Below are 13,679 nucleotides of genomic sequence, written 5' to 3'. Positions count from 1 at the left end.
AACATGGATATATCTACACAGCCATCTGGATGAACATGGAAATATCTACACCGCTATCTGTATGAACATGGAAATATCTACACCGCTATCTGTATGAACATGGATATATCAACACAGCCATCTGGATGAACATGGAAATATCTATACCGCTATCTGTGTAAACATGCATACATCTTCACCGCTATCTGTATAAACATGAAAATATATACACCGCTATCTGTATGAACATGGAAATATCTACAATGCTATCTGTTTGAACATGCACATATCTACACCTCTATCTGCATGAAAATGGAAATATCTACACAGCTATCAGCATATACATGGAAATATCTACACAGCTATCTCTTTACACATGGAAATAACTACACCGCTATCTGTATGAACATGGAAATATCTGCACGGCCATCTGTATGAACATATAAATATCTACTCCGCCATCTGAATTAAGATGGAGATATCTACACCGCTATCTGTATAAACCTGGAAATATCTACACCGCTATCTGTATAAACATGGAAATATCTACACCGCTATCTGTATAAACATGGAAATATCTACACCGCTACCTGTATAAACATGGAAATATCAGCACCGCTATCTGTATGAACATGGAAATATCAACACCGCTATGTGTACGAACAAGGAAATATCTACACCGCTATCTGTATGAACATGGAAAAAGCTACACCGCTATCTGTATGAACATGGAAATATCTACACCACTATCTGTATGAACATGGAAATATCTAAACCGCTATCTGTATGAACTTGGATATATCTACACAGCCATCTGGATGAACATGGAAATATCTACACCGCTACCTGTATAAACATGGAAATATCTACACCGCTATCTGTATGAACATGGAAATATCAACACCGCTATCTGTAAGAACAAGGAAATATCTACACCGCTATCTGTAATAACATGGAAAAAGCTACGCCGCTATCTGTATGAACATGGAAATATCTACACCACTATCTGTATGAACATGGAAATATCTACATCGCTATCTGTATGAACTTGGATATATCTACACAGCCAACTGGATGAACATGGAAATATCTACACCGCTATCTGTATGAACATGGAAATATCTACACCGCTATCTGTGTAAACATGCATACATCTTCACCGCTATCCTTATCAACATGGAAATATCTACACCGCTATCTGTATGAACATGGAAATATCTACACCGCTATCTGTTTGAACATGGAAATATCTAAACCGCTATCTGCATGAAAATGGAAATATCTACACAGCTATCTGCATATACATGGAAATATCTACACAGCTATCTCCTTGCACATGGAAATAACTACACCGCTATCTGTATGAACATGGAAATATCTACACCGCCATCTGTATTAACATGGAATTATCTGCACGGCCATCAGTACGAACATATAAATATCTACACCGCCATCTGTATTAAGATGGAGATATCTACACCGCTATCTGTATAAACATGGAAATATCTACACCGCTATCTGTATAAACATGGAAATATCTACACCGCTACCTGTATAAACATGGAAATATCAGCACCGCTATCAGTATGAACATGGAAATATCAGCCCCTCTATCTGTATGAACATGGAAATATCTACACCACTATCTGTATGAACATGGAAATATCTACACCGCTATCTGTATGAACATGGAATTATCATAACCGCCAAATGTATGAACATGGATATGTCTACACAGCCATCTGTATGAACATGGAAATAGCTACACCGCAATCTGTATGAACATGGAAATAGCTGCACCGCTATCTGTATGAACATGGATATATCTACACAGCCATCTGGATGAACATGGAAATATCTACACCGCTATCTGAATGAACATGGAAATATCTACACCGTTATCTGTGTAAACATGCATACATCTTCACCGCTATCTGTATAAACATGGAAATATCTACACTGCTATCTGTATGAACATGGAAATATCTAAACCGCTATCTGCATGAAAATGGAAATAACTACACAGCTATCTGCATATACATGGAAATATCTACACAGCTATCTCTTTACACATGGAAATAACTACACCGCTATCTGTATGAACATGGAAATATCTACACCGCCATCTGTATGAACATGGAAATATCTGCACTGCCATCTCTATGAACATATAAATATCTACACCGCCATCTGTATTAATGTGGAGATATCTACACCGCTACCTGTATAAACATGGAAATATCAGCACCGCTATCTGTATGAACATGGAAATATCAGCCCCTCTATCTGTATGAACATGGAAATATCTACACCACTATCTGTATGAACATGGAAATATCTACACCGCTATCTGTATGAACATAGATATATCAACAGAGCCATCTGGATGAACATGGAAATATCTACACCGCTATCTGTGTAAACATGCATACATCTTCACCGCTATCTGTATAAACATGGAAATATATACACCGCTATCTGGATGAACATGGAAATATCTACACCGCTATCTGAACATGCAAACACCTACACCGCTATCTGCATGAAAATGGAAATATCTACACAGCTATCTGAATATACATGGAAATATCTACACAGCTATCTCTTTACACATGGAAATAACTACACCGCTATCTGTATGAACATGGAAATATCTGCACCGCCATCTGTATGAACATATAAATATCTACAACGCCATCTGTATTAAGATGGAGATATCTACACCGCTATCTGTATAAACTTGGAAATATGTACACCGCTATCCGTATAAACATGGATATATCTACACCGGTATCTGTATAAACATGGAAATATCTACACCGCTACCTGTATAAACATGGAAATATAAGCACTGCTCTCTGTATGAACATGGAAATATTTACACCGCTATCTGTATGAACATGGAAATATCTACACCGCTATCTGTATGAACATGGAAATAGCTACACCGCTATCTGTATGAACATGGAAATACCTACAGCACTATCTGGATGAACATGGAAATATCTACACCGCTATCTGTATGAACATGGATAAATCTACACAGCCATCTGGATGAACATGGAAATATCTACACCGCTATCTGTATGAACATGGAAATATCTTCACCGCTATCTGTATGAACATGGAAATATCTTCACAACTATCTGTATAAACATGGAAATATCTTCACCGCCATCTGTATGATCATGGATATATCTACACAGCCGTCTGGATGAACATGGAAATATCTACACCGCTATCTGTATGAACATGGATATATCTTCACCGCCATCTGTATGAACATGGATATATCTACACAGCCATCTGGATGAACATAGAAATATCTACACCGCTATCTGTATGAACATGGAAATAGCTACAACGCAATCTGTATGAACATGGAAATATCTACACCACTATCTGTATAAACATGGAAATATCTACACCGCTATCTGTATGAACATGGAAATATCTTCACCGCCATCTGTATGAAAATGGATATATCTACACAGCCATCTGGATGAACATGGAAATATTTACCCCACTATCTGCATGAACATGGAAATAGCTACACCACTATCTCTATGAACATGGAAATATCTACACCACTATCTGTATGAACATGGAAATATCTACACCGCTATCTGTATGAACATGGATATATCAACACAGCCATCTGGATGAACATGGAAATATCAACACCGCTATCTGTGTAAACATGCATACATCTTCACTGCTATCTGTAGAAACATGGAAATATATACACCGCTATCTGTATGAACATGGAAATATCTACACCGCTATCTGTTTGAACATGCACATATCTACACCGCTATCTGCATGAAAATGGAAATATCTACACAGCTATCTGCATATACATGGAAATATCTACAGAGCTATCTCTTTACACATGGAAATAACTACACCGCTATCTGTATGAACATGGAAATATCTGCACGGCCATCTGTATGAACATATAAATATCTACACCGCCATCTGAATTAAGATGGAGATATCTACACCGCTATCTGTATAAACCTGGAAATATCTACACCGCTATCTGTATAAACATGGAAATATCTACACCGCTATCTGTATTAACATGGAAATATCTACACCGCTACCTGTACAAACATGGAAATATCAGCACCGCTATCTGTATGAACATGGAAATATCTACACCGCTATCTGTATGAACAAGGAAATATCTACACCGCTATCTGTATGAACATGGAAAAAGCTACACCGCTATCTGTATGAACATGGAAATATCTACACCACTATCTGCATGAACATGGATATATCTAAACCGCTATCTGTATGAACTTGGATATATCTACACAGCCATCTGCATGAACATGGAAATATCTACACCGCTATCTGTATGAACATGGAAATATCTACACCGCTATCTGTGTAAACATGCATACATCTTCACCGCTATCTGTATAAACATGGAAATATCTACACCGCTATCTGTATGAACATGGAAATATCTACACCGCTATCTGTTTGAACATGGAAATATCTAAATCGCTATCTGCATGAAAATGGAAATATCTACACAGCTATCTGCATATACATGGAAATATCTACACAGCTATCTCCTTGCACATGGAAATAACTACACCGCTATCTGTATGAACATGGAAATATCTACACCGCCATCTGTATGAACATGGAAATATCGGCACGGCCATCTGTACGAAAATATAAATATCTACACCGCCATCTGTATTAAGATGGAGATATCTACACCGCTATCTGTATAAACATGGAAATATCTACACCGCTACCTGTATAAACATGGAAATATCAGCACCGCTATCAGTATGAACATGGAAATATCAGCCCCTCTATCTGTATGAACATGGAAATATCTACACCTCTATCTGAATGAACATGGAAATATCTACATCGCTATCTGTATGAACATGGAATTATCATCACCGCCATCTGTATGAACATGGATATGTCTACACAGCCATCTGGATGAACATGGAAATATCTACACCGCTATCTGTATGAACATGGAAATAGCTACACCGTTATCTGTATAAACATGGAAATATCTACACCGCTACCTGTATAAACATGGAAATATCTACACCGCTATCTGTATGAACATGGAAATAGCTACACCGCTATCTGTATGAACATGGAAATATCTACAGCACTATCTGTATGAACATGGAAATATCTACACCGCTATCTGTATGAACATGGATATATCTACACAGCCATCTGGATGAGCATGGAAATATCTACACGGCTAACTGAACATGGAAATATCTACACCGCTATCTCTGTAAACATGCATACATCTTCACCGCTATCTGTATAAACATGGAAATATCTACACCGCTATCTGTATGAAGATGGAAATATATACACCGCTTTCTGTTTGAACTTGGAAATATCTAAACCGCTATATGCATGAAAATGGAAATATCTACACAGCTTTCTGCATATACATGGAAATATCTACGCAGCTAACCCTTTACACATGGAAATAACTACACCGCTATCTGTATGAACATGGAAATATCTACACCGCCATCTGTATGAACATGGAAATATCTGCACGGCCATCTGTATGAACATATAAATATCTACACCGCCATCTGTATTAAGGTGGAGATATCTACACCGCTATCTGTTTAAACATGGAAATATCTACACCGCTATCTGTATGAACATGGAAATATCTACACCGCTATCTGTATAAACATGGAAATATCTACACCGCTACCTGTATAAACATGTAAATACCAGCACCGCTATCTGTATGAACATGGAAATATCAGCCACTCTATCTGTATGAACATGGAAATATCTACACCACTATCTGTATGAACATGGAAATTTCTACACCGCTATCTGTATGAACATGGAAATATCTTCACCGCCATCTGTATGAACATGGATATAACTACACAGCCTTCTGGATGAACATGGAAATATCTACACCGCTATCTGAATGAACATGGAAATAGCTACACCGCTATCTGTATGAACATGGAAATATCTACACCACTATCTGTATGAACATGGAAATATCTACACCGCTATCTGTATGAACATGGATATATGTACACAGCCATCTGGATGAACATGGAAATATCTACACCGCTATCTGTATGAACATGGAAATATCTACACCGCTATCTGTGGAAACATTCATAAATCTTCACCGCTATCTGTATAAACATGGAAATATCTTCACCGCCATCTGTATGAACATGGATATATCTACACAGCCATCTGGATGAACATGGAAATATCTACACCGCTATCTGTATGAACATGGATATACCTTCACCGCAATCTGTATGAACATGCATATATCTACACAGCCATCTGGATGAACATGGAAATATCTACACCGCTATCAGTATGAACATGGAAATAGCTACACCGCTATCTGTATGAACATGGAAATATCTACACCACTATCTGTATGAACATGGAAATATCTACACCGCTATCTGTATGAACATGGATATAACTACACAGCCTTCTGGATGAACATGGAAATGTCTACACCGCTATCTGTATGAACATGGAAATAGCTACACTGCTATCTGTATGAACATGGAAATATCTACACCACTATCTGTATGAACATGGAAATATCTACACCGCTATCTGTATGAACATGGATATATCTACACAGCCATCTGGATGAACAGGGAAATATCTACACAGCTATCTGCATATACATGGAAATATCTACACAGCTATCTGTTTGCACATGGAAATAACTACACCGCTATCAGTATGAACATGGAAATATCTACACCGCCATCTGTATGAACATGAAAATATCTGCACGGCCATCTGTATGAACATATAAATATCTACACCGCCATCTGTATTAAGGTGGAGATATCTACACCGCTATCTGTATAAACATGGAAATATCTACACCGCTATCTGTATGAACATGGAAATATCTACACCGCAATCTGTATAAACATGGAAATATCTACACCGCTACCTGTATAAACATGTAAATACCAGCACCGCTATCTGTATGAACATGGAAATATCAGCCACTCTATCTGTATGAACATGGAAATATCTACACCACTATCTGTATGAACATGGAAATATCTACACCGCTATCTGTATGAACATGGAAATATCTTAACCGCCATCTGTATGAACACGGATATAACTACACAGCCTTCCGGATGAACATGGAAATATCTACACCGCTATCTGTATGAACATGGAAATAGCCACACTGCTATCTGTATGAACATGGAAATATCTACACCACTATCTGTATGAACATGGAAATATCTACACCGCTATCTGTATGAACATGGATATATCTATACAGCCATCTGGATGAACAGGGAAATATCTACACCGCTATCTGTATGAACAAGGAAATATCTACACCGCTATCTGTGTAAACATGCATACATCTTCACCGCTATCTGTATAAACATGGAAATATCTTCACCGCCATTTGTATGAACATGGATATATCTACACAGCCGTCTGGATGAACATGGAAATATCTACACCACTATCTGTATGAACATGGATATATCTTCACTGCCATTTGTATGAACATGGATATATCTACACAGCCATCTGGATGAACATGGAAATATCTACACCGCTATCAGTATGAACATGGAAATATCTACACCGCTATCTGTATGAAAATGGAAATATCTACACCAATATCTGTATGAACATGGAAATGTCTACACCGCTATCTGCATGAACATGGAAATATCTTCACTGCCATCTGTATGAACATGGATATATCTACACAGCCATCTGGATGAACATGGAAATATCTGCACGGCCATCTGTATGAACATATAAATATCTACACCGCCATCTGTCTTAAGGTGGGGATATCTACACCGCTATCTGTATAAACCTGGAAATATCTACACCGCTACCTGTACAAACATGGAAATATCAGCACCGCTATCTGTATGAACATGGAAATATCTACACCGCTATCTGTACGAACAAGGAAATATCTACACCGCTATCTGTGTGAACATGGAAAAAGCTACACGGCTATCTGTATGAACATGGAAATATCTACACCACTATCTGTATGAACATGGAAATATCTACACCGCTATCTGTATGAACTTGGATATATCTACACAGTCATCTGGATGAACATGGAAATATCTACACCGCTATCTGTATGAACATGGAAATATCTACACCGCTATCTGTTTGAACATGGAAATATCTAAACCGCTATCTGCATGGAAATGGAAATATCTACACAGCTATCTGCATATACATGGAAATATCTACACAGCTATCTCTTTGCACATGGAAATAAATACACCGCTATCTGTATGAACATGGAGATATCTACACCGCCATCTGTATGAACATGGAAATATCTGCACGGCCATCTGTATGAACATATAAATATCTACACCGCCATCTGTATTATGATGGAGATATCTAAACCGCTATCTGTATAAACATTGAAATATCTACACCGCAATCTGTATAAACAAGGAAATATCTACACCGCTACCTGTATAAACATGTAAATACCAGCACCGCTATCTGTATGAACATGGAAATATCAGCCCCTCTATCTGTATGAACATGGAAATATCTACACCACTATCTGTATGAACATGGAAATATCTACACCGCTATCTGTGTAAACATGCATACATCTTCACCGCTATCTGTATAAACATGGAAATATCTTCACCACCATCTGTATGAATATGGATATATCTACACAGCCGTCTGGATGAACATGGAAATATCTACACCGCTATCTGTATGAACATGGATATATCTTCACCGCCATCTGTATGAACATGGATATATCTACACAGCCATCTGGATGAACATGGAAATATCTACCCCGCTATCAGTATGAACATGGAAATAGCTACACCGCTATCTGTATGAACATGGAAATATCTACACCACTATCTGTATGAACATGGAAATATCTACCCCGCTATCTGTATGAGCATGGATATATCAACACAGTCATCTGGATGAACATGGAAATATCTACACCGCTATCTGTGTAAACATGCATACATCTTCACCGCTATCTGTATAAACATGGAAATATATACACCGCTATCTGTATGAACATGGAAATATCTACACTGCTATCTGAACATGCAAATATCTACACCGCTATCTGCATGAAAATGGAAATATCTACACAGCTATCAGCATATACATGGAAATATCTACACAGCTATCTCTTTACACATGGAAATAACTACATCGCTCTCTGTATGAACATGGAAATATCTGCACGGCCAACTGTATCATCATATAAATATCTACACTGCCATCTGTATTAAGATGGGGATATCTTCACCGCTATCTGTATAAACCTGGAAATATCTACACCGCTACCTGTATAAACATGGAAATATCTACACCGCCATCTGTTTGAAGATGGAAATATATACACCGCTATCTGTATGAACATGGAAATATCTACACCGCTATCTGTACAAACATGGAAATATCTACACCGCTATCTGTATAAACATGGAAATATCTACACCGCTACCTGTATAAATATGGAAATATAAGCACCGCTATCTGTGTGAACATGGAAATATCTACACCGCCATCTGTATGAACATGGAAATATCTGCACGGCCATCTGTATGAACATATAAATATCTACACCGCCATCTGTGTTGAGATGGAGGTATCTACACGGCTATCTTTATGAACATGGAAATATCTACACCGCTATCTGTATAAACATGGAAATATCTACACCGCTATCTGTATGAACATGGAAATCTCTTCACCGCCATCTGTATGAACATGGATATATCTACACAGCCATCTGGATGAACATGGAAATATCTACACCGCTATCTGTATAAACATGGAAATATCTACACCGCTATCTGTATAAACATGGAAATATCTACACCGCTACCTGTATAAATATGGAAATATAAGCACCGCTATCTGTATGAACATGGAAATATCTACACCGCTATCTGTACGAACATGGAAATATCTACACCGCTATCTGTATGAACATAGAAATAGCTACACCGCTATCTGTATGAACATGGAAATATCTACAGCACTATCTGTATGAACATGGAAATATCTACACCGCTATCTGTATAAACATGGATATATCTACACAGCCATCTGGATGAACATGGAAATATCTACACCGCTATCTGTGTAAACATGCATACATCTTCACCACTATCTGTATAAACATGGAAATATCTACACCGCTATCTGTATGAACATGGAAATATCTACACCGCTATCTGTTTGAACATGGAAATATCTAAACCGCTATCTGCATGAAAATGGAAATATCTACACAGCTATCTGCATATACATGGAAATATCTACACAGCTATCTCTTTACACATGGAAATAACTACACCGCTATCTGTATGAGCATGGAAATATCTACACCGCCATCAGTATGAACATGGAAATATCTGCACGGCCATCTGTATGAACATATAAATATCTACACTGCCATCTGTATTAAGATGGAGATATCTACACCGCTATCTGTATAAACATGGATATATCTACACCGCTATCTCTAAAAACATGGAAATATCTACACCGCTATCTGTATAAACATGGAAATATCTACACCGCTACCTGTTTAAACATGGAAATATCAGCACCGCTATCTGTATTAACATGGAAATATCAGCCCCTCTATCGGTATGAACATGGAAATATCTACACCGCTATCTGTATAAACATGGAAATATCTACACAGCTATCTGTATAAACATGGAAATATCCACACCGCTACCTGTATAAACATGGAAATATCAGCAACGCTATCTGTACGAACATGGAAATATCTACACCGCAATCTGTATGAACATGGAAATAGCTACACCGCTATCTGTATGAAAATGGAAATATCTACACAACTATCTGTATGAACATGGAAATACCTACACCGCTATCTGTATGAACATGGATATATCTACACAGCCATCAGGATGAAAAAGGATATATCCACACCGCTATCTGTATGAACATGGAAATATCTACACCGTTATCTGAGTAAACATGCATACATCTTCACCGCTATCTGTATGAACATGGAAATATCTACACCGCTATCTGTTTGAACATGGAAATATCTAAAACGGTATCTGCATGAAAATGGAAATACCTACACAGCAATCTGCATATACATGGAAATATCTACACAGCTATCTCTTTACACATGGAAATAACTACACCGCTATCTGTATGAACATGGAAATATCTACACCACTATCTGTATGAACATGGAAATATCTACAACGCCATCTGTATGAACATGGATATAACTTCACAGCCATCTGGATGAACATGGAAATATCTACACCGCTATCTGTATGAACATGGAAATATCTACACCGCTATCTGTATGAACATGGAATTATCTTCACCGCCATCTGCATGAACATGGATATGTCAACACAGCCATCTGGATGAACATGGAAATATCTACACCGCTATCTGTATGAACATGGAAATAGCTACACCGCTATCTGTATGAACATGGAAATATCTACACCGCTATCTGTATGAACATGGAAATATCTACACCGCTATCTGTATGAACATGGAAATATCTACACCGCTATCTGTATGAACATGGAAATATCTTCACCGCCATCTGTATGAACATGGATATATCTACACAGCCATCTGGATGAACATGGAAATATCTACAGCACTATCTGTATGAACATGGAAATATCTACACCGCTATCTGTATAAACATGGAAATATCTACACCGCTACCTGTATAAATATGGAAATATAAGCCCCGCTATCTCTATGAACATGGAAATATCTACACCGCTATCTGTACGAACATGGAAATATCTACACCGCTATCTGTATGAACAAGGAAATAGCTACACCGCTATCTGTATGAACATGGAAATATCTACAGCACTATCTGTATGAACATGGAAATATCTACACCGCTATCTGTATGAACATGGATATATCTACACAGCCATCTGGATGAACATGGAAATATCTACACCGCTATCTGTGTAAACATGCATACATCTTCACCGCTATCTGTATAAACATGGAAATATCTACACCGCTATCTGTATGAACATGGAAATATCTACACCGCTATCTGTTTGAACATGGAAATATCTAAACTGCTATCTGCATGAAAATGGAAATATCTACACAGCTATCAGCATATACATGGAAATACCTACACAGCTATCTCTTTACACATGGAAATAACTACACCGCTATCTGTATGATCATGGAAATATCTACACCGCCATCAGTATGAACATGGAAATATCTGCACGGCCATCTGTATGAACATACAAATATCTACACTGCCATCTGTATTAAGATGGAGATATCTACACCGCTATCTGTATAAACATGGAAATATCTACACCGCTATCTGTATAAACATGGAAATATCTACACCGCTACCTGTTTAAACATGGAAATATAAGCACCGCTATCTGTATTAACATGGAAATATCAGCCCCTCTATCGGTATGAACATGGAAATATCTACACCACTATCTGTATGAACATGGACATATCTACACCGCTATCTGTATGAGCATGGAAATATCTTCATCGCCATCTGTATGAACATGGATATATCTACAGAGCAATCTGGATGAACATGGAAATATCTACACCGCTATCTGTATGAACATGGAAATAGCTACACCGCTATCTGTATGAACTTGGAAATATCTACACCACTATCTGTATGAACATGGAAATATCTACACCGCTATCTGTATGAACATGGAAATATCTTCACCGCCATCTGTATGAACATGGATATATCTACACAGTCATCTGGATGAACATGGAAATATCTACACCGCTCTCTGTATAAACCTGGAAATATCTACACCGCTATCTGTATAAACATGGAAATATCTACACCGCTATCAGTATAAACATGGAAATATCTGCACCGCTACCTGTATAAACATGGAAATATCAGCACCGCTATCTGTATGAACATGGAAATATCTACACCGCTATCTGTACGAACATGGAAATATCTACACCGCTATCTGTATGAACATGGAAATATCTACACCGCTATCTGTATGAACATGGAAATATCTACACCACTATCTGTATGAACATGGAAATATCTACACCGCTATATGTATGAACCTGGATATATCTACACAGCCATCTGGATGAAAATGGAAATATCTACACCGCTATCTGTATGAACATGGAAATATCTACACCACTATCTGTGTAAACATACATACATCTTCACCGCCATCTGTATAAACATGGAAATATCTACACCGCTATCTGTATGAACATGGAAATTACACCGCTATCTGTTTGAACATGGAAATATCTAAACCGCTATCTGCATGAAAATGGAAATATCTACACAGCTATCTGCATATACATGGAAATATCTACACAGCTATCTCTTTGCACATGGAAATAACTACACCGCTATCTGTATAAACATGGAAATATCTGCAGGGCCATCTGTATGAACATATAAATATCTACACTGCCATCTGTATTAAGATGTAGATATCTACACTGCTATATGTATAAACATGGAAATATCTACACCGCTATCTGTATAAACATGGAAATATCTACACCGTTACCTGTATAAACATGGAAATATCAGCACCGCTATCTGTATGAACATGGAAATATCAGCCCCTCTATCTCTA

Source organism: Gorilla gorilla, chromosome X (genome assembly GCF_029281585.2).
Source record: "Gorilla gorilla gorilla isolate KB3781 chromosome X, NHGRI_mGorGor1-v2.1_pri, whole genome shotgun sequence".
Classification (NCBI taxonomy): Eukaryota; Metazoa; Chordata; class Mammalia; order Primates; family Hominidae; genus Gorilla; species Gorilla gorilla.
The sequence above is the reverse complement of the archived record's forward strand: the minus strand, read 5'-3'. Positions refer to the sequence as shown.